The 20,633-nt window shown below is 41.1% G+C and overlaps 1 protein-coding gene across 4 annotated transcripts in view; it reads right to left on the minus strand.

Moving 5' to 3' along the window:
• Window positions 1-20,633, minus strand: part of TENM1 (teneurin transmembrane protein 1) — a 572,765-nt gene that overhangs the window by 56,279 nt on the left and 495,853 nt on the right. The window lies entirely within an intron of this gene.

Genomic DNA, 20,633 nt, shown 5'->3' on the forward strand with positions numbered 1-20,633 from the left:
GGATGAATTGGGAGACTGGGATTGACATATATACACTAATATGTATGAAATAGATAACTAATAAGAACCTGTTGTATAAAAATAAATAAAATAAAATTCAAAAAAATAAATAAAGGGCTTCCTGGTGGCGCAGTGGTTGAGAGTCTGCCTGCCGATGCAGGGGATGCGGGTTCGTGCCCCGGTCCGGGAAGATCCCAGGTGCCGCGGAGCGGCTGGGCCCGTGAGCCATGGCCGCCGAGCCTGCGTGTCCGGAGCCTGTGCTCCGCAACGGGAGAGGCCACAACAGTGAGAGGCCCGCGTACCACAAAAAAAATAAATAAATAATAAAGACACTGCTTTGTGATACTGGGCTTGGGACTCTGCAAACTACATTTCTCTTTTTACCAGCTGGATTTTTGATCCATCCTGACAATCTGGGAAATAAAGCGACTCTGGAAGGCTAGAGGAGGGAGAAGGCACTCACTCCTTCCTGCTTGCTTTCTGTTCCAGTCAGTGTTGCTGTAACAGTAGCCCTTCATCCTGGTGGCAGTGGCTGGCTGCACTTTCCAGCTCCTCTCTGTAATCGGAGAATTGGGCTCATCACGCTCCCTCTCAGGGGCTGGAAGCAGGCTGACTGGTATCCTCTTCTCAGAGGAGTAGGCCCCACCTCTCTAGGTTCTGACAAGTCCAACCCCTTTCTTTTGTTTCCCCAGCCCTAGAGGTGGTGACTGCCTCCTGCAGATATTACCTCTTTTCTTGCAGCCCTCTAACACCTGTGCAGCCCATTCCCTATATTAAATCTCTCTCTGTTAAAATCACTAATTTCTGTTTTTCTGACCGGATCTTAACTGAGATTCACAGCATCAACCCATATACAACGACAAAGGAAGAGCAATACCCACTGCAGGGCAGTGGTAATAGAAAACTAGTAAAAGTGAACCAGAACCAGCAAAGACTATCTGGCACTGAGAGAATTTATTAGTCAGTAGCATCCTTGGTGTATCTACTGGCCTGTGAAGCTGCCATGTCCAGAAAACAGCCACATAAAATAAATCCTCTGTGTTTGGATTTTAATGAAGTTGGTTGTGATTGACTTTAACCAGAGCTTCTCTGACTCTCTGGCGCTGCCATGTTGATGTCCTTACTGTTTAAAAGCTTCTCACCCTTGTGATTTTTGAGGATGATTTCATAGTGGATCATACCACTCTCCCAAACATCTTTTGGAGAAAGAATTCTGTACTGAATGATTCATAAGGTGGGCCCATGACAATAGTTCCTGTGTGCTTAGAATTTACTTATTAAATAATAATACAATGGGCATTTACTACTAAATGTCTTTTATATTCTCTCTTGCTAGTCTCCTTGTCAGAAATTAGGATTGCTCCTTCAGAATCCTTTTCCCCTTGATTTGGAATGGGGAGTGTATTCTGAGGCGGATCAAATGAACACCTGTTTTTCTTATGTATCTCAAGATGAACACCTCTCAGCAGGTATAGCTTCTTGGTAAGTGTTTCATATGTTCCCGTGTTCACTTTTTACATATATACTAACTTCTGCATGAAAAGATGACACTCCCCATGACAGCTAACAGAACTTTCTCTTTGAATTGTGTTTCCATTTAATAAATATGGGTTGGCACTGAATCATGCACTTCCCCCTCCCACAGTTAATAGAGAGCAAGGCTATATTTAAAGATAAAGTCTGAAAGATAGTTAGGCCAATTGGCTCACATTTGGACTTAGCCCAGGATGTTGGCCATATAAGCCCTAGATGCTAACCACTGAATTTGCCAACCAGATACCTCTGCATCTTAGAGAGTTTCAGGTTTATTTCAGGTTATGGCGCCTGCCAGGCAAAATGTGTGCAAGACTGAGTGGTTCAGAAGTAGTTTGCAAGCTTTGCATCTTGTGACTCTCCCTGAACTCTGAAGATGCTTTTCCTCTAGTGCTTCATAGCTTTAATAAGAGCTAACATGCCATTGTCCTTTGTGTGGAAAGAGGACACTGCTGAGGGAGTTTTATTTATGCGATAAATTACGTTTTCGATATAGAATTGAGCACGGTACTTGACTTTTATTTTAAGGCCCCTGACAACTCTGGCTATTTGCTTGTGTGCAGACATTTCAGCAGAATTTGGATGTGCTGGAGTTGAAGATGTTGGCCTGCTGTTCTCCACTTCTTATATAAACAACCGAGCGTTCACTTTGGAGGGAGCAATGCAAATATCTTGGGTAATAGGCTATTCTACCCTGATTGTGATTTTACCTAAGAGATGTAGGCCTAAAAAGTACAGTTAAAAGAAAAAGAGTTTGAATGAATTTGGAGAAGGGAAATGATTGATATTTAAAGAAACTCTGGGACTTCCCTGGTGGCACAGTGGTTAAGAATTCGCCTGCCAATGCAGGGGACATGGGTTCGAGTCCTGGTCCGGAAAGATCCCACATGCCGCACGGCAGCTAAGCCAGTGCGCCACAACAACTGAGCCTGCGCTCTAGAGCCTGCGAGCCACAGCTACTGAGCCCACGTGCCACAACTACTGCAGCCCTTGTGCCAAGAGCCTGTGCTCCACAACAAGAGAAGCCACCGCAATGAGAAGCCCGCGCACCGCAACGAAGAGTAGCCCCAGCTCGCCACAACTAGAGAAAGCCCACGCGCAGCGACGAACACCCAACACAGCCAAAAAAAAGAAAGAAACTCTGTGGGTAATTTTATTGTAATGCTTCTCCCAGTTTATAATTTTGTTAAATCTGGGTTTTTATACATTAGACCTTTTAAAACTGATTGACATGCTTGGAACCTGAATATCTTGATTAAAAAAAAGAAAAAGACAAAGCAACTCGTAGACTAAACTTGCTTCAAAAATTCTAGGACACTGCTCTCTTTCTTATTATGAATATATTAGCCTCATAACTTCTTTCCTTTTGATTTTCCACTTAGCTGGGAGCCTCTGTTTTGTCTTGGGAGAGTCATATTCTTCATATTGACCTAGAAAAACCCTGTCGTCTTACTTATCTACTTTCATATTTAATTTTTTTGTGAAATTGACCCACCTAGGATGGCCACCCACTGAATGAGCTGCTCTTTACCTCTTGATTTCAAAGTGATGGAAGATGATCTAAAATCTATACATCTCAAATTCACAGACGTATGAAACTCACACTACATCCCAACCCTAGCTCCACAGTCCACGTGACACTTCTTGAAAGTAGAAAGAGAATGAAGGATTTGGGGCACCACTCAATGACTGCAGTGAACACGCTTTAAGCAATCTAGATAGAGCGTCACATTAGCATTAGGCACATGAAACATTCTGTGAAGGTCACAGTAGATTAAGATCAGTCTCTGGAGCATATGCTTGATACAGCCCATCAAACTCATATACAGGTTTATGCATGCCTCTCTGCAAAAGGTACCCCTATGTACAAAGGACGGAAGGGAAGATTACACAATTTCTATAGCAGTTCCAAACTTCTTGGTCCTTTTATATCTTGGTTCTGTAAATTATCACTTCAATTTTCTGTTCTGTGAAAGGAAGGTCAAATACTACTACTGGTGCTGCTACTGCCCCTCCTGCTAATTTATTGAGCACTTATGAGCCAGGTACTTTGCTAAGTGATTTTTTATATATCAGTATTTTCTCATTTAATCCTCACAACTTCCCTATAGAGAAAAGTATCACTGTCATCTCCATTTACAGATAAAGATTTTTTCCCAGAGGCACACTTCTAGCAAGTGGTGGAGCTGGGACTCAAATCCAGGTGGTCTGTTTTCCCAACCATTCAACTTTACTGAATTTTTATATTAATATTATTATGAAGGAGAATCTACCTTAAAGGCCTGATTTTTGTTTCCTGCACCCTCTATTAAAGGATTAGAGAAAAGTTTGGCTCCCCTTTGCAGTTCCAGAAGGTGTTTTCCTGCATTTGACAGAGCAAGGAGAGTAGGTCTGGACTGAATGAGCAAATAACATTATCCAGGAATGCATTTAAAATAGAGACTGACAATCACAGATATTACAAAATCAGAATAAACACCTTGCAGACTTATTCTGTTCTTGTGTCCTCCCATTTTAGAAAGTGTATGATGAATCAACAGAAAATATTTCCTGAAGATGCCAATTAACATCTTACATCATCCCTTATATTTGTAAAGCAGTTCATACTTTTCCAAGTGCTTTCACATTAAAAAAAGCGATGACACTTAATCAACAATTGGGTCATTTACTGAATTAGCCTTCACAAGGAGGAATAATTAACCAGCTCTAAAATTCTAATGTGTGTTTTCCAAGTGTAGTGCTGAATTGGAAATGACAGAGAAACCTCTTTTAGGTCAAGAAGTAGACAAAAGCGACTTAATTTTTAAAAAATATACTGCCAGAGGGAGAGACCTTCAAGAGGCAGAGGAGTAAGAGGTAGAGATCACTTTCCTTCCCACAAATACATCAGAAATACATCTACATGTGGAACAATTCCTACAGAACACCTACTGAAGGCTGGCAGAAGAGCTCAGACCTCCCAAAAGGCAAGAAACTACCCACATACCTGGCTGTGTGGCTGACAGGGTCTTCGTTCTCCAGCCGGGTGCCAGCCCTGTGCCTCTGAGGTGGGAGAGCCGAGTTCAGGACATTGGTCCACCAGAGACCTCCCGGCTCCACTCCACGTACTATCAGACGGCGAAAGCTCTCCCAGAGATCTCCATCTCAACGCCAAGACCCAGCTCCACTCAACGACCAGCAAGCTACAGTGCTGGACACCCTATGCCAAACAACTAGCAAGACAGGAACACAACCCCACCCATTAGCAGAGAGGCTGCCTAAAATCATAATAAGGTCGCAGACACCCGCAAAACACACCACCAGACGTGGACCTGCCCACCAGAAACACAAGACCCAGCCTCATCCACCAGAACACAGGCACCAGTTCCCTCCACCAGGAAGCCTACACAACCCATTGAACCAATCTTAGCCACTGGGGGCATATACCCAAAACAATGGGAACTACAAACCTGTAGCCTGTGAAAAGGAGACCCTAAACAAAGTAAGTTAAGCAAAATGGGAAGACAGAGGAACACACAGCAGATGAAGGAGCAAGGTAAAAACCCACCAGACCAAACAAATGAAGAGGAAATAGGCAGTCTACCTGAAAAAGAATTCACAGTAATGATAGTAAAGATGATCCAAAATCTTGGAAATAGAATGGAGAAAGTACAAGAAACGTTTAACAAGGTCCCAAAAGAACTAAAGAGCAAACAAACAACGATGAACAACAAAATAAATGAAATTAAAAATTCTCTAGAAGGAATCAATGGCAGGATAACTGAGGCAGAAGAACAGATAAGTGACCTGGAAGATAAAATAGTGGAAATGACTACTGCAGAGCAGAGTAAAGAAAGAAGATTGAAAAGAATTGAGGACAGTCTCAGAGACCTCTGGGACAACGTTAAACACACCAACATTCGAACTATAGGGGTCCCAGGAGAAAAAGAGAAAAAGAAAGGGACTGAGAAAATATTTGAAGAGATTATAGTTGAAACCTTCCCTAATATGAGAAAGGAAATAGTCAATCAAGTCCAGGAAGCACAGGGAGTCCCATACAGGAAAAATCCAAGGAGAAACACGCCAAGACACATATTAATCAAACTATCAAAAACTAAATACAAAGAAAAAATATCAAAAGCAGCAAGGGAGAAACAACAAATAACATACAAGGGAATCCACACAAGGTTAACAGCTGATCTTTCAGCAGAAACTCTGCAAGCCAGAAGGGACTGGCAGAACATATTTAAAGTGATGAAAGGGAAAAACCTACAACCAAGATTACGCTACCCAGCAAGGATCTCATTCAGATTAGACGGAGAAATTAAAACCTTAACAGACAAGCAAAAGCTAAGAGAATTCAGCACCACCAAACCAGCTTTACAACAAATGCTCAAGGAACTTCTTTAGGCAGGAAACACAAGAGAAGGAAAAGACCTACAATAACAAACCCCAAACAATTAAGAAAATGGCAATAGGAACATAGATATAGATAACTACCTTAAATGTAAATGAATTATAAGCCCCCACCAAAAGACATAGACTGGCTGAATGGATACAAAAACAAGACCCGTACATATGCTGTCTACAAGAGACCCACTTCAGACCTAGGGACACATACAGACTGAAAGTGAGGGCCTGGAAAAAGATATTCTATGCAAATGGAAATCAAAAGAAAGCTGGAGTAGCAATTCTCATATCGGACAAAATAGACTTTAAAATAAAGACTATTACAAGAGTCACAGAAGGACACTACATAATGATCAAGGGATCAATCCAAGAAGAAGATCTAACAATTGTAAATATTCATGCACCCAACATAGGAGCACCTCAATACATAAGACAAATACTAATAGCCATAAAAGGGGAAATCAACAGTAACACAATCATAGTAAGAGACTTTAACACCTCACTTTCACCAATGGACAGATCATCCAAAATGAAAATAAATAAGGAAACACAAGCTTTAAATGATGCATTAAACAAGATGGACTTAACTGATATTTATAGGACATTCCATTCAAAAACAAGGGAATACACTTTCTTCTCAAGTGCTCAGGGAACATTCCCAGGAGAGATCATATTTTGGGTCACAAATCAAGCCTCAGTAAATTTAAGAAAATTGAAATCATATCAAGTATCTTTTCCAACCACAATGCTATGAGACTAGATATCAATTGCAGGAAAAAATCTGTGAAAAATACAAACACATGGAGGCTAAATAATACACTACTTAATAACCAAGAGATCACTGATGAAATCAAAGAGGAAATCAAAAATTACCTAGAAACAAATGACAATGAAAACACAACAACCCACAACATATGGGATGCAGCAAAAACAGTTCTAAGAGTAGAGTTTATAGCAATACAATCCTACCTCAAGAAACAAGAAACACCTCAAATAAACAACCTAACCTTACACCTAAAGCAATTAGAGAAAGAAGAACAAAAAAACACCAAAGTTAGCAGAAGGAAAGAAATCATAAAGATCAGATCAGAAATAAATGAAAAAGAAATGAAGGAAACAATAGCAAAGATCAATAAAACTAAAAGCTGGTTCTTTGAGAAGATAAACAAAATTGATAAACCATTAGCCAGACTCATCAGGAAAAAAGGGAGAAGACTCAAATCAGTTGAGTTAGAAATGAAAAAGGAGAGTAACAACTGACACTGCAGAAATACAAAGGATCATGAGAGATTACTACAAGAACTCTATGCCAATAAAATGGACAACCTGGAAGAAATGCACAAATTCTTAGAAAGGCACAACCTTCCGAGACTGAACCAGGAAGAAATAGAAAATATAAGCAGACCAATCACAAGTACTGATATTGAGACTGTGATTAAACATCTTCCAACAAACAAAAGCCCAGGACCAGATGGCTTCACAGGCGAATTCTATCAAACATTTAGAGAAGAGCTAACACCTATCCTTCTCAAACTCTTCCAAAATGTATCAGAGGGAGGAACACTCCCAAACTCATTCTATGAGGCCACCATCACCCTGATACCAAAACCAGAAAAAGATGTCACAAAGAAAGACAACTACAGGCCAATGTCACTGATGAACATAGATGCAAAAATCCTCAACAAAATACTAGGAAACAGAATCCAACAGCACATTAAAAGGATCATACACCATGATCAAGTGGGGTTTATCCCAGGAATGCAAGGATTCCTCAATATACGCAAATCAATCAACGTGATACACCATATTAATAAATTGAAGGAGAAAAACCATATGATCATCTCAATAGATGCAGAGAAAGCTTTTGACAAAATTCCACACCCATTTATGATAAAAACCCTCCAGAAAGTAGGCACAGAGGGAACTTTCCTCAACATGATAAAGGTCATATATGACAAACCCACAGCCTACATTGTCCTCAATGGTGAAAAACAGAAACCATTTCCTCTAAGATAAGGAACAAGAAAAGGTTGTCCACTCTCACCACTATTATTCAGCATAGTTTTAGAAGTTTTAGCCACAGCAGCCAGAGAAAAAAAAGAAATAAAAGGAATCCAAATTGGAAAAGAAGAAGTAAAGCTGTCACTGTTTGCAGATGACATGATACTATACAGAAAGAATCCTAAAGATGCTACCAGAAAACTACTAGAGCTAATCAATGAATTTGGTAAAGTAGCATGACACAAAATTAATGCACAGAAATCTCTTGCATTCCTATACAGTAATGGTGAAAAATCTGAAAGAGAAATTAAGGAAACACTCCCCTGTACCACTGCAACAGAAAGAATAAAATACCTAGGAATAAACTTACCTAAAAAGACAAAAGATCTGTATGCAGAAAACTCTAAGACACTGATGAAAGAAATTAAAGATGATACAAACAGATGGAGAGATATACCATGTTCTTGGATTGGAAGATGAACATTGTAAAAATGACTATACTACCCAAATCAATGTACAGATTCAGTGCAATCCCTATCAAACCACCAATGGCATTTTTCACAGAACTAGAACAAAAAATTTCACAATTTGTATGGAAACACAAAAGACCCCGAATAGCCAATGCAATTTTGAGAAAGAAAAACGGAGCTGGAGGAATCAGGCTCCTTGACTTCAGACTATACTACAAAGCTACAGTAATCAAGACAGTATGGTACTGACACAAAAATAGAAGTATAGATCAATGGAACAGGATAGAAAGCCCAGAGATAAACCCACGCACGTATGGTCACCTTATTTTTGATAAAGGAGGCAAGACTATACAATGGAGAAAAGACAGCCTCTTCAATAAGTGGTGCTGACGAAACTGGACAGCTACATGTAAAAGAATGAAATTAGAACACTCCCTAACACCATACACAAAAATAAACTCAAAATGGATTAAAGACCTGAATGTAAGGCCAGACACTACCAAACTCTTAGAAGAAAACATAGGCAGAACACTCTATGACATAAATCACAGCAAGATCCTTTTTGACCCACCTCCTAGAGAAATGGAAATAAAAACAAAAGTAAACAAATGGGACCTAATGAAACTTAAAAGCTTTTGCACAGCAATGGAAACCAGAAACAAGATGAAAAGACAACCTTCAGAATGGGAGAAAATATTTGCCAATGAAGCAACTGACAAAGGATTCATGCCCAAAATTTACAAGCAGCTCATGCAGCTCAATATCAAAAAAACAAACAACCCAATCAAAAAATGGTCAGAAGACCTAAATAGACATTTCTCCAAAGAAGATATACAGATTGCCAACTAACACATGAAAGGATGCTCAACATCACTAACCATTAGAGAAATGCAAATCAAAACTACAGTGAGGTATCACCTCATACCAGTCAGAATGGCCATCATCAAAAAATCTACAAACAATCAATGCTGGAGAGGGTGTGGAGAAAAGGGAACCCTCTTGCACTGTTGGTGGGAATGTAAATTGATACAGCCACCATGGAGAACAGTATGGAGGTTCCTTAAAAAAGTAAAAATAGAACTGCCATATGACCCAGCAATCCCACTACTGGGCATATACCCTGAGAAAGCCATAATTCAAAAAGAGTCATGTGCCACAATGTTCACTGCAGCTCTATTTACAATAGCCAGGACATGGAAGCGACCTAAGTGTCCATCGACAGATGAATGGATAAAGAAGATGCGGCACATATATAGAATGGAATATTATTCAGCCATAAAAAGGAATGAAATTGAGTTATTTGTAGTGAGGTGGATCGACCTAGAGTCTGTCATACAGAGTCAAGTAAGTCAGAAAGAGAAAAATAAATACCGTATGCTAACGCATATAGATGGAATCTAAAAAAAAAAAAAAGGTTCTGAAGAACCTAGGGGCAGGACAGGAACAAAGACGCAGACATAGAGAATGGACTTGAGGACACTGGGAGGGGGAATGGTAAGCTGGGATGAAGTGAGAGAGTGGCATATATATACACTACCAAATGTAAAACAGATAGCTAGTGGGAAGCAGCCGCATAGCACAGGGAGACCAGCTCGGTGCGTTGTGACCACCTAGAGGGGTGGGATAGGGAGGATGGGAGGGAGAGCCAAGAGGGAGGGGATATGGGGATATATGTATATGTATAGCTGATTCACTTTGTTATAAAGCAGAAACTAACACACCATTGTAAAGGAATTATACTCCAATAAAGATGTTAAATAAAATTAAAAAATAAAATATTGAAAAAAATATATTGCCATATTTCAGAGGAGAACAGAATAAATGATTCAGAAATAGATGTTCTGGGCTTCCCTGGTGGCGCAGTGGTTGAGAGTCCACCTGCTGATGCAGGGGACGCGGGTCCGTGCCCCGGTCAGGGAAGATCCCACATGCCGCAGAGCGGCTGGGCCTGTGAGCCATGGCCGCTGAGCCTGCGCGTCCGGAGCCTGTGCTCCACAGCGGGAGAGGCCACAACAGTGAGAGCCCCGCATACCGCGAAAAAAAAAGAAAAAAAAAGATGTTCTTTTCCTCAAATCTAGATATGGCAACTAGAAGAATTGTTTATTTAGTGCTATTTTGTAATTTCCAGCCATAAACGCTAATGGATCACCCCTTAACAGGTGAGTAACGTGGAGAGTCACTAGGGACTCCTGAAGTCAACCTTCTTTATGGTTCTTAGTGCTGTTGTCAAATCAGAGTCTGAACAACAGTAACTGCCATCTCATGTTGTGTGACAGTATAATTTGATTGCTATATAGTTGGAGGTTTGTGAAACCTTCTTTCCACATGCCACTCACCTAACTGGTCGGGCGAAGGAAAACAAAAGCCAAGGTTACATGTAATGCCATATGACCTCTCTCTTCACTTCTGATTAACACCAACAATTTACAGTTGCAAGTGCTTTTCAGAAAACAAAGGTCTTTCATATTTGTTTTCTTGTTTAACTATCACAATAGCCTTAGGAAACAATACGGGCTTTTATCCCACTTTCTATTGTTGAGGAAGCTCAGACACAGAGACTTTAAGTAACTTGCCTGAGGTTGCACTGCTAATAAATGGTAGAATCTGGACTCACACCCAGGACTGGCTATGTTCTTTTTACTAGACATGCTACCTTAGTCAAAGGGAAGTGGGTGATTAGGAAATTGTCCAGAGAACTGATAAAATATGGCTTAGTACTCCTGAAGAAGTGAATAATTGTTCCAAGCTTACAAACGTGTCTGACAGGAAGTTTGCTCATTTTTAGTCAATTGTCATCACTCTCTAAGTACTTTCACATTCAAGGTTATCGATATTTTGAGCTCTTTGAGAAGAGCGTGGCTAAGTTAGCAGCGCCTTCCTGCCACGGTTGGTGTAGACTAAGCTTCCTCTTTACCTTAGAGAGTAGCACTTCCCCCTCCCCCATTTTTACGTTCATGAGCCTTTGGATCTGCGGGAGGGACTGGCTGTGACTGATGTGGGTTGCCAGAGTGCACGTGGCTCAGATGAATAGAGCAGAACATTCCTGACTTAGGATGCTTATATCTGGACTGCTGCAAGAAGCGACTGCCGAGCAGCAAGACTGCTGCACTACTGATGCTGTCCAGGCATGAGAATAGGGAAAGAAAGTGAGAAAATCCATTGGAGGTTTGGTCGGTATGAGTTTATCATTATTATTGTAAAAAAAGTCAAATAGTCAAATAACTTTTTTGGTTTCATTTTACTACTCCCTGGGCCTCATTAATCTGCTCTTTGAGCCATTCTCCACTCCCTAAACTTCTCTTATCCTTTCTGTCACCTCTCTTTTACTCCCACCTAGCTGTCCCTGCTGCCCACTGGCATTGCTGGCTCCTGATGGAGGTGTTTACAGATATTTCAGATTAACTTGCTTACATCTTCCCTGTTTTGCCATTTACCGGCAAGTCACTCCTTCCTTCCACCGCACATCCCTTGGTCTGAATTATCTGGAGTGTGGCCACAGACCGTTTCTTTGCTTTGACAGTGAGATAGGTTCCATAGTCACTGAGGCATTGGGAGGGGGTGGTGGAGGGGGTGGAGGGGGTGAGATTTTCATCTCTGGTGCCAAGAACTTTTAAAGTAAACTTTTTTTTTTTTCTCCCCGGGAAGCCCCTTTATTCAAGCAAACTTATTATAATTCATATTTTCTTGATTCCCTACAGAGCTTCACAAAATTCAGAAGTCTGTCCCTGCAGGGAATTTCACTTGTAATGGCCTTCATTCCAAAGATATAATTCTGTTCTCTTTCAGTGTGCACATGGGAGAGTGATGGAAGTGCATGAAGAAAGGCAAGTAACCCCTGAAGAACTTGAGTTTCAGTAGCATCCGTATCACTCAGGGTGATGGAGGACGTTCTGTAGAAATGAAAAGGTTGGCAGGGGAGAGAAGAAGAGACGATGAGGCACATTAGGCAAGAGTTTAAAAAGGGGAAAAGAAGGTGCCTTTTCTGTACTAAAATGACTGTTTCTTTTCTTTGCTCTCCCTGGATTGCTGTAACTTTTCATGCATGAATGTTATTATATATAGTTTTTCAAAACAACAGGAAATGCTGAATCCACTTGTATAAAATTGAATTGACATGTAGATTTCAAAGAGGAGGCTTATATTTCTCCTTCTATCCAGTTGTGGTTAGGGTATCTGAGACTTGCAAAAAGTTTAAAGAACAATAGAAAATAGCTTTTCTTCAGGCACATAGAGACCTGAAGTCTATCAGGGAAGGCAAAGGTCCTCGGCTTGGGGCAGGTGGTATAATGCAGATGGATGAGAGAGAGGAAAGTTTTGTTTCCTTTGTTAAACAGAACGACCACAAAGAACATTGAGTCAAAGTTACTAAAGTCCAAGATGGGTGAAGGGACTGTAAAATAGCACCAAACTTCCTTAAACTGAGTTCAAGTTTCCTGGACAGAAAGAATTACCTCTTAGAGAGAATTGCAAACGAGTTTTTAGAACCAAGTTTTACAATTACTGAGAAATACTGGGCAGTAGAAGATATGCTGGACGATTAGAGGTGGTTAAACATAGGTCTGACCTCAAGAAGAATCCAAAGATGTGCCCCACAAACTGTAAGGAGGGAACCTGATGTTGATTTAGGAAAGGTCTTGGAATGGGTTATTAAACAGTTGTTTCTTAGTTCTTAGATGAGGAAATGGTGTTTATAGATACTATGGCTGGAAACAAATTATGTCAAGGGATTCTTATTTTCTTTTAAACAGAGTTACCAACTTGGTAAGGTTTCTCATGATACCTTTGTGGATGAGTTAGGGGAAATATAGGTGAGTGTAGTGGCTTTCAGGCTTGTTTTGACTGTGACCCTCAGTAAGAATTATATTTTAGACCATTATTCAGGACATACAATTGAAATAAAAGTTTCATGAAACAATACTTATTTACCCTTACCACACATGATACACTCTGATTTTTTTGTTGTTGTTCTATTTCATTTTTCTTGAAAACTAGTCATAGGCCATCATATTGCTTTCCTGATCCACTATGAATCACAACCCACAGGTGATAGTTCAAACAGATGGATTCACAGTGTAAGAGATGACTACACTAGGGGTGCCACAATTTCATCTTAGCCTATCTATCCAGCAATTTTATCATGGATGAAGACATAGAAGGCATTCTTCAAGTCCATAGGTGACACAAGGCTGGGAAGGGTAGTGAAGATATTGGATAATAGCAGAATACAAAGATAGGGACTGAATCTAATGAGACGGAATTGAATACAAACTAACATAAGATCCGGTACTATGATGTATGTGTAGTAAGGGTAAGTCAGTGTTGTTTCATGAAACTTTTATTTCAACTATATATCCTGAATAATGGTGTGAAATATAATTCTTACTGAGGGTCACAGTCAAAACAATCGAAAAACCAACAGTGCAAGTACAAGATGAGGAGATGGGGATGAGAGACATGTGAATTTTTGGTCCTCTGCAATCACATCGTACGTCAAAAGTGTCCAAAAATCCAACTCAACTTTAACTGTGGTTTCTTAACCTGTGCTCTTTATTTCCCTAGCATTTTGCACAAGTGCTTTGGGGGTTGCCATGCAAACTACCACTGGGTGGGAGTGAGCTTGAATAGAGAAGGTTCTAGGATACTACTTCTTGCTTGAATTTGCTGTTTGTATCAGTTTTATAAATGGGGACTTCTTCTGTTTGAAGTAAATGTTCTTTGGCAAAAGTCCTTCTGAAAACCACCAGGCAAAATGACCCGAAACAGAGAATACAGAAAGAGGGTTCTGAGTTAGTCAGAGCACATCTGGATTATTTTACTCATTTCTGGAAGCCTCACTTTCAAAGAGATATTGATAAATGGGAACATGTTCAGAGAAGAATGAGGAGAATGGTGAAGGAACTCAAAACCGTGGCAAGTGAGGTACAGTTAAACGAATCAGGGATGTGACTTAGGAGGCCTGAGAGAGTTGTTCACATATATTGAAAAGGCTGTCATGTGGAGAAGGCAGTTTGGTATAATAGTTTGGTGAAAAGAATGTGAACTGTGGCATCAGGTCAACCAGGTTCAAATTTCAACTCTGCCACTTATTGGTTGTGTGACCTTGACCAAGTTTCTCAACTCCTCTGAACCTTGTTTTTCATGTTTATTAAAAATAGGGGAACATAATGCTTCCCTTGAAGGACTGTCATGAGGATTAAATAAGATAATATATATGAAAGTACTCAGTATAGTGCTTGGTTCACAAATATATTTATTTCACAGAAGACAGATTAATTCATACCACGAGGCCTAAAGAGTTGCAGTAAAGACTAGATGGTGAAAGTTAAAGGAAGACTAAAAAGTCAGAGGGATCCCAGAAGAGCTTTCCATCAGTCAGAGACATTCAAGGATGGAATGCGCTGCTGGGGAAAGGTAGTGAGTTCCCTATCCCAAGAGGCATTTGAGGAGACGCTGGACTATTACTAAATGGTGAGAATATTCTGGAGGGAATGACTGGGGAGAAGAGGAGAATTCCCAGTAGACTAGCTCAATAGATTGAATGCATGGGGTCAAGGTTGGTTCCTCCAAAGAACCAGATACTGTTCTTCTTTCATAACCACGAATGATGCCCCTTCCACTTGTTAGGCCCATCAGACAAATGAGTGCTTTGGGGAAGCACTTTGTAGTATAAAGATGATCCAACAAGCATATACGGAGGACTGGTTATGTATTGGATACTCCAAGTGTGCACATTATGGACAGTGGGTCAACAGGATTATCTGCATACAAGGGGTCCATGTTGCTCGTGTATCTGCTATTGGGCTGGCCCCAAGGAGTAAATCAGCTCTCAAATTTGCTAGCACGCCAAGAGACTTGGTCTAACTCCCAATTCCATTCTAGTCAGGCACAAGATGGAAGTGAGTTACCAGAGCAAGATGATTCAAAAGCAGCAACGGAGATAAAGAGCCCAGTCTCTTCATAATCAACTCATCTCCTGAAGTGAAAGGCCCGGTTGTTTATAGCAGTGCTGACAATGGGAAGTTATGCTTCAGAGTTTATACCGAGGGTTGTTTCACATTTCAGTAAATCAAAAAAAGATATTGATTTTGAACAAATGGCTGATTTTATTGTCAAAGCAAATTTCATTTCTTGGGATGATTAGATTTTACTAAACTCTTTCCTAAGTGCCACTAAACACACGTTCTGTGAATAAACAGCATATTCCTCAACCAAATGACATTTGTCAGCCACTAAATACAATTATATTCGGTCATCTCCAGTTGTCATTGAAAATGCAGAAGTGGGAAAATTGCACACGGGGAGTCAGAAAGTTTTTGCTCAACTCTTGGCTGTATGACTTAATAACTCTATGGCCATAGCACAATACATAATCCTTCTGACTACCAGTTTTCTTCTCTTTAGGTGGGGAGGGTGGCTTCTTCTCTCAAGGGTGGTGGGTAGCGGAGCTACAGTGGAACAGTGTGAGTAAGATGCTCAGCATCGTTCCTGGCACATAGTAAGCGCGCAGTAAGCAGTAGCAGTTATTATTAGAATTAACAGAAGGAGAATATTCAAAATCTGCTGAGGATTAGGGCACGCTTTTGAGGATTGATTCTTCCCAGGGGCTCAGGTTTGCCTCAGAAAAGAACAGAAAACAAAGGCATCACGTCCCAGCTTCCAAAGGTATTATACTATGCTAGCATGAATGGGCCTTCCCATGTTGGGGACTTTTTTTTTTTTTTTTTTTTTTTTTTTTTGTGGGATTTTAGTTTCCCGACCAGGGATTGAACCCAGGTCCCCCAGGCAGTGGAAGCACTGAGTCCTAACCACTGGACAGGCAGAGAATGCCCAGGACCTTTTGGTTTTGAAATGTAGGGAGAGTAACAAGGAACTTTAGCAATTGGGTTATATTTCTGTAGAGAAACCTTCATGACGTTGTAAGGGCCCTTGAGAAAACAGTTGATCCATCTTCCTGATTCCAGAGAGGCCTGTATTCCAAGCATTCATAGATTACTGCTATCCCACATTTGCTTTAAAAGTTTCAGAAGGTGGGGATTCTCTAAGATCTTTGGATAATGTATGATACTGCCACATGGTCTTAGAATCAGTAAGCTCTTCATAAGGTCTGATTCAAATCTTCATGCTGCAGCACAGGCCTCTGTTTTTTCTCTTGCCTCTGCCTGTCAGCAGAATCTGCGTGCTCTCATTTAGACATTTGTCTCTAGCCTCAGCCATCAATGTATTTTGATTTACTGAAATATAAACCTGAGCATTGTCAGCTCAGCTGGATCACTGTAAGTACTACTATAAACAACTGGGGCTTTCCTCTTGGAAGGTGTTATGAGGCTCCCTACTCAGCTTTCTTCCTTCCAGCTCAAGACAGCCCATGTTCTTAAGCAGAGTCATGGGAAACCTAAGTCCCCAATCTGCCACCATCGTCTAAACAGACAGTGGAAACTCTGTCCGTAGAGGCTGAGCACCTGGGAAGCTGTGCCACGCGCTGGCTTCCTCCCGGTAGACACTTTGACCCAGAGCATTTCCTTTGGTGTCTTCCAGCTTTTGTCCACCTGTGCCGCATTTGCTTCAATGCCAGATCCTCCCCCTTCTCAGCCAAACATCTCAAAAGAGTGATCTATTTTCACTTTCTTCATTCCCCACCTCCCACTCTACCACTGCAGTCCAACTCCGATTAAATTGCACTGTACCAAAGGCACTCTTATCAGAGTCACGAATGCTGTCCAACCAAATTGCTTCTTAAAACAACAACAGGGCTTCCCTGGTGGCGCAGTGGTAGAGAGTCCGCCTGCCGACGCAGGGGACGCGGGTTCGTGCCCCGGTCCGGGAGGATCCCACATGCCGCGGAGCGGCTGGGCCCGTGAGCCATGGCCGCTGAGCCTGCGCGTCCGGAAGCCTGTGCTCCGCAACGGGAGAGGCCACAACAGTGAGAGGCCCGCGTACCGCAAAAACAACAAAAACACACCTTATTTTACGTGACCTCTAAGCAGCATTTGATATTAACCGTTCCCTTCCTTTTGAAAAGCTTGCTTCCCTTGCGTTTTTGGACCACACGCATTCCTGGTTTTCTTCCTACTTGTCGGGTCTCTTCATCTCACTCTCCTTTTTGTGGGTTCCTATTCCTCATTCTTCTCTTGAATATTGTGATCGTTGGAGTTTGGTCTGAAGCCTTCTCTTTTTTTCTGCTTATGTACCCTCCCCTGGAAGATCTCACCCACTTCCCTATTTGCCATTACCATGGGATAAAACTGATAATCCCAAATCTCATCTCCATTTTAGGCCTTGATATCCAATTGCCTGCCAGATGTATTTACCTGAACATGCAATGGTACCTCAAACTCAGTTTGCCCCCAGATAAACCCCTCACCCAACCCTCACCCAAACCTGCTTCTCCTCTTCTTGTATTTCTTATCTCAGCGAATGGTACCACTATACACATGCATCCTTAATTCCAAACTTGTCAGTCAGCAAGTTCTTTGATTGTAGCTCCAATATTTCACTAATCTGTCTCGCTTTCTTAATCCACACTGCTGATACTTTAGGCTTGGCCATTATCATTGCGTGCCTATGTAACCCGCATGAAGCTGGGCAGCTTCACGGTCAGGGTCATCACGGAGTTGTACCTCAAAGAAATATCACCTAAACAGCCAAAAAAAACCACTGGAAAGCAATTTAATTTGCACTGAAGTTTCTTGAAAGGGGACTAATCATTTATTTATTGATGTTTTGTCCCTGTCACACCTACATTGCTTTGAGTGCCTCTTAAGTGGTCTCCCTGCCTCTAATACTGTTTCCCTCCACTTGATTCTCTATACTACAGCTAGAATGCTCCTTTAAAAATGGATTTCCATGTTTAAGACTATTTTAAAAATGCATTTTCTTGCTTAATGCTCTCATTGGCTCCCCATTGTCCGCTGGATAAAACTGGAACTCCATCACGCTTATAAGGTCCTTCACCACATTGTCCGCACTTAACTCCTTCATATTCTTTGTACCATATAGTGTCTTTTTCATATTGGTGTATGTGTTAACTATGCCTGCTGAGCACTTACTATGCATGTCCAAAGAAGGTACAGTGGGAAACTCGTTGGATACATAGTTTGGCAACAGAGAGCGAATTATATATTAAACATTGTGATGTTAAATTCCAGGAAGGGAATGAGACCACAGAGAGGATTAGAAGCATTAGGGAAGGGTCCCGTGGAAGAGGTGAGGTGTAAGGAGGGTAGGGAAGGGGATTTGGACCAGCAGAAGGAGTTCCAGTCTGAAGGATCGGGGCCATGAGAAGCAGGCTCCTAATAAAAGTGGAAGGTCATACTCTGGACACTGAAGTAGACATCAGTCCAGACTCATTGTTCTGTGCCAGCCTAAGAGGAAAAATGCCAGATACTCTTTAGGGTGCTTGAAGCACACAACACGAAGAGATGGCCAGCAGCGGAGATAGAAGCCAAATAATTTGGACCTGAAGCCTGATTTCTCTCCCAGGCTGTCCTGCTGGTTTCGAACATGTACCCTGACCCACCCCACTTAACTCTCCATCTCCTCCCCACCTCCCCCCCGAAAATGACTGTTTTTCTCAAGCTGATGTTGTTTAAGGAAAAGGGAAGGGGGATACTGTCAGGGAAACTGAGGCTTGGAATGAAATGTCATAGAGAAACTGTCTCCTGTTCAGTGGGCTGCGCTCTGCGTGCCAACCTGAAAGGGATGAGGTAGCTTTTACGGTGGCAGTTATGGCTTACGAGGTGTCGTGTGAAAAAGGACCCTTCTCATGGTGATGAAGATCCTATGTTTGCTCTATTTAGACAAAGAATTCTCTTTTCAGCATAACTTTCCACACCGAAACACATAAATTGTTTAGAGCTGACTGACTGCAATACTAAGTGTTCTATTTTAAGTTAAAACTATTCCCACAAGTGAATCATATACGTGCATCTTCTCTCTTTCATCCCCCTCCTCCATATAAACACATTCACGCCCTTCCTCACTGCCATAAATAATGCTCCTTTTGCTTGCCTCCCGCAGGACTTTGCATCGTGGAAAGTTAGGCTGCTCTAGGACTTGATAGCCTGATCCACTCTTATCTCTCTTAAAGAGGGTTCATTCATTTTGTCAGTTTTCCAGGCCTTCCAATTCCGATTTTATTTTTGTAGTTGACTCTATTTGACTATTTTCTGAGGTTCTGGGGTGAGGTAGGGGCATCCTAACCGTGGAGAATATTGCTGGTTGCCTACTGAAGAGTAATCCTTCATTCCTTGCTAACAGAACCCTGATTTGGGTTCTAGAATTAGGTAGCAGTCTGCTCAGGGAGGTTGACCCAGTTCCAGAGGGTCTGAATCCATTTTGGAGATCCCATTTCCCCTTTGCCAGTGACTCACTTCTGGCCAATGTGACACAAGAAGGAAATCTGCCGGCATCTTTGCCTACTTCTGGTCATCTCACTATGTGAATTAATGAAAACTTATTGTTCAAATCACTTTTAGTTAAGTGTCTTACTACTTGCAGTCAAAACCATCCTCTCTGATACACTAACCAATTCTAAAACTCTCAACTTCTACTGTGATTCATTTGAAAAGATAAATAATCTACTTCATCAGAGTCATAGATTCATGGAATGTTAGTTTGAAAGTCCCTTTGACGACTGTCTAGTCTGTTTCCCTCACTGAACATACCAACTGCTTGTGTCTGCAAACTAAGAAAGTCATCCACAAGGTGCTGGGACTGTGCTCTATGCTCTGTAATCTCTACATGTCTAATCCTGATTTTGCATAATTCTGGTAAAATCAGAATTTTGAACTCAGACGGGAACTACACTGAATTTTCCCTTTTATTCTCATTGGCAAAAGGCTCTCCTAAATACATGTAAAATAGATCTCAGAGGGAATGTTGCTTTTACTTCAAAAACAAAACCCCACAAAAAACCGCCCTAGAAATAGCTATTTACATAGACATGAATAATAAGTCATGCTCATATATTCATTAAAAAAGATTTCCAGACTTTAGTAGTCAGTACTTTTCCAAATGTGAGTTATTGTATTATTCAAAAATAATAAAATTACATATCTTGGACCATAGTCAATAAGTGAAATTGGCCTTACCCTCCAATTGATTCAAATTTGAGAGACTTTAATGTTCACGCCAACATTCCACCCAGTGGTACTCCCATCCTAGTTTACTCTTTTCTCTCAACTGAGTTTTTCTGAGGAGGAAAAAAGTAACTTACATAAAGAGAAACTTCTGCTATCTGCT

This window comes from Phocoena phocoena, chromosome X (assembly GCF_963924675.1).
Source record: "Phocoena phocoena chromosome X, mPhoPho1.1, whole genome shotgun sequence".
Taxonomy (NCBI): Eukaryota; Metazoa; Chordata; class Mammalia; order Artiodactyla; family Phocoenidae; genus Phocoena; species Phocoena phocoena.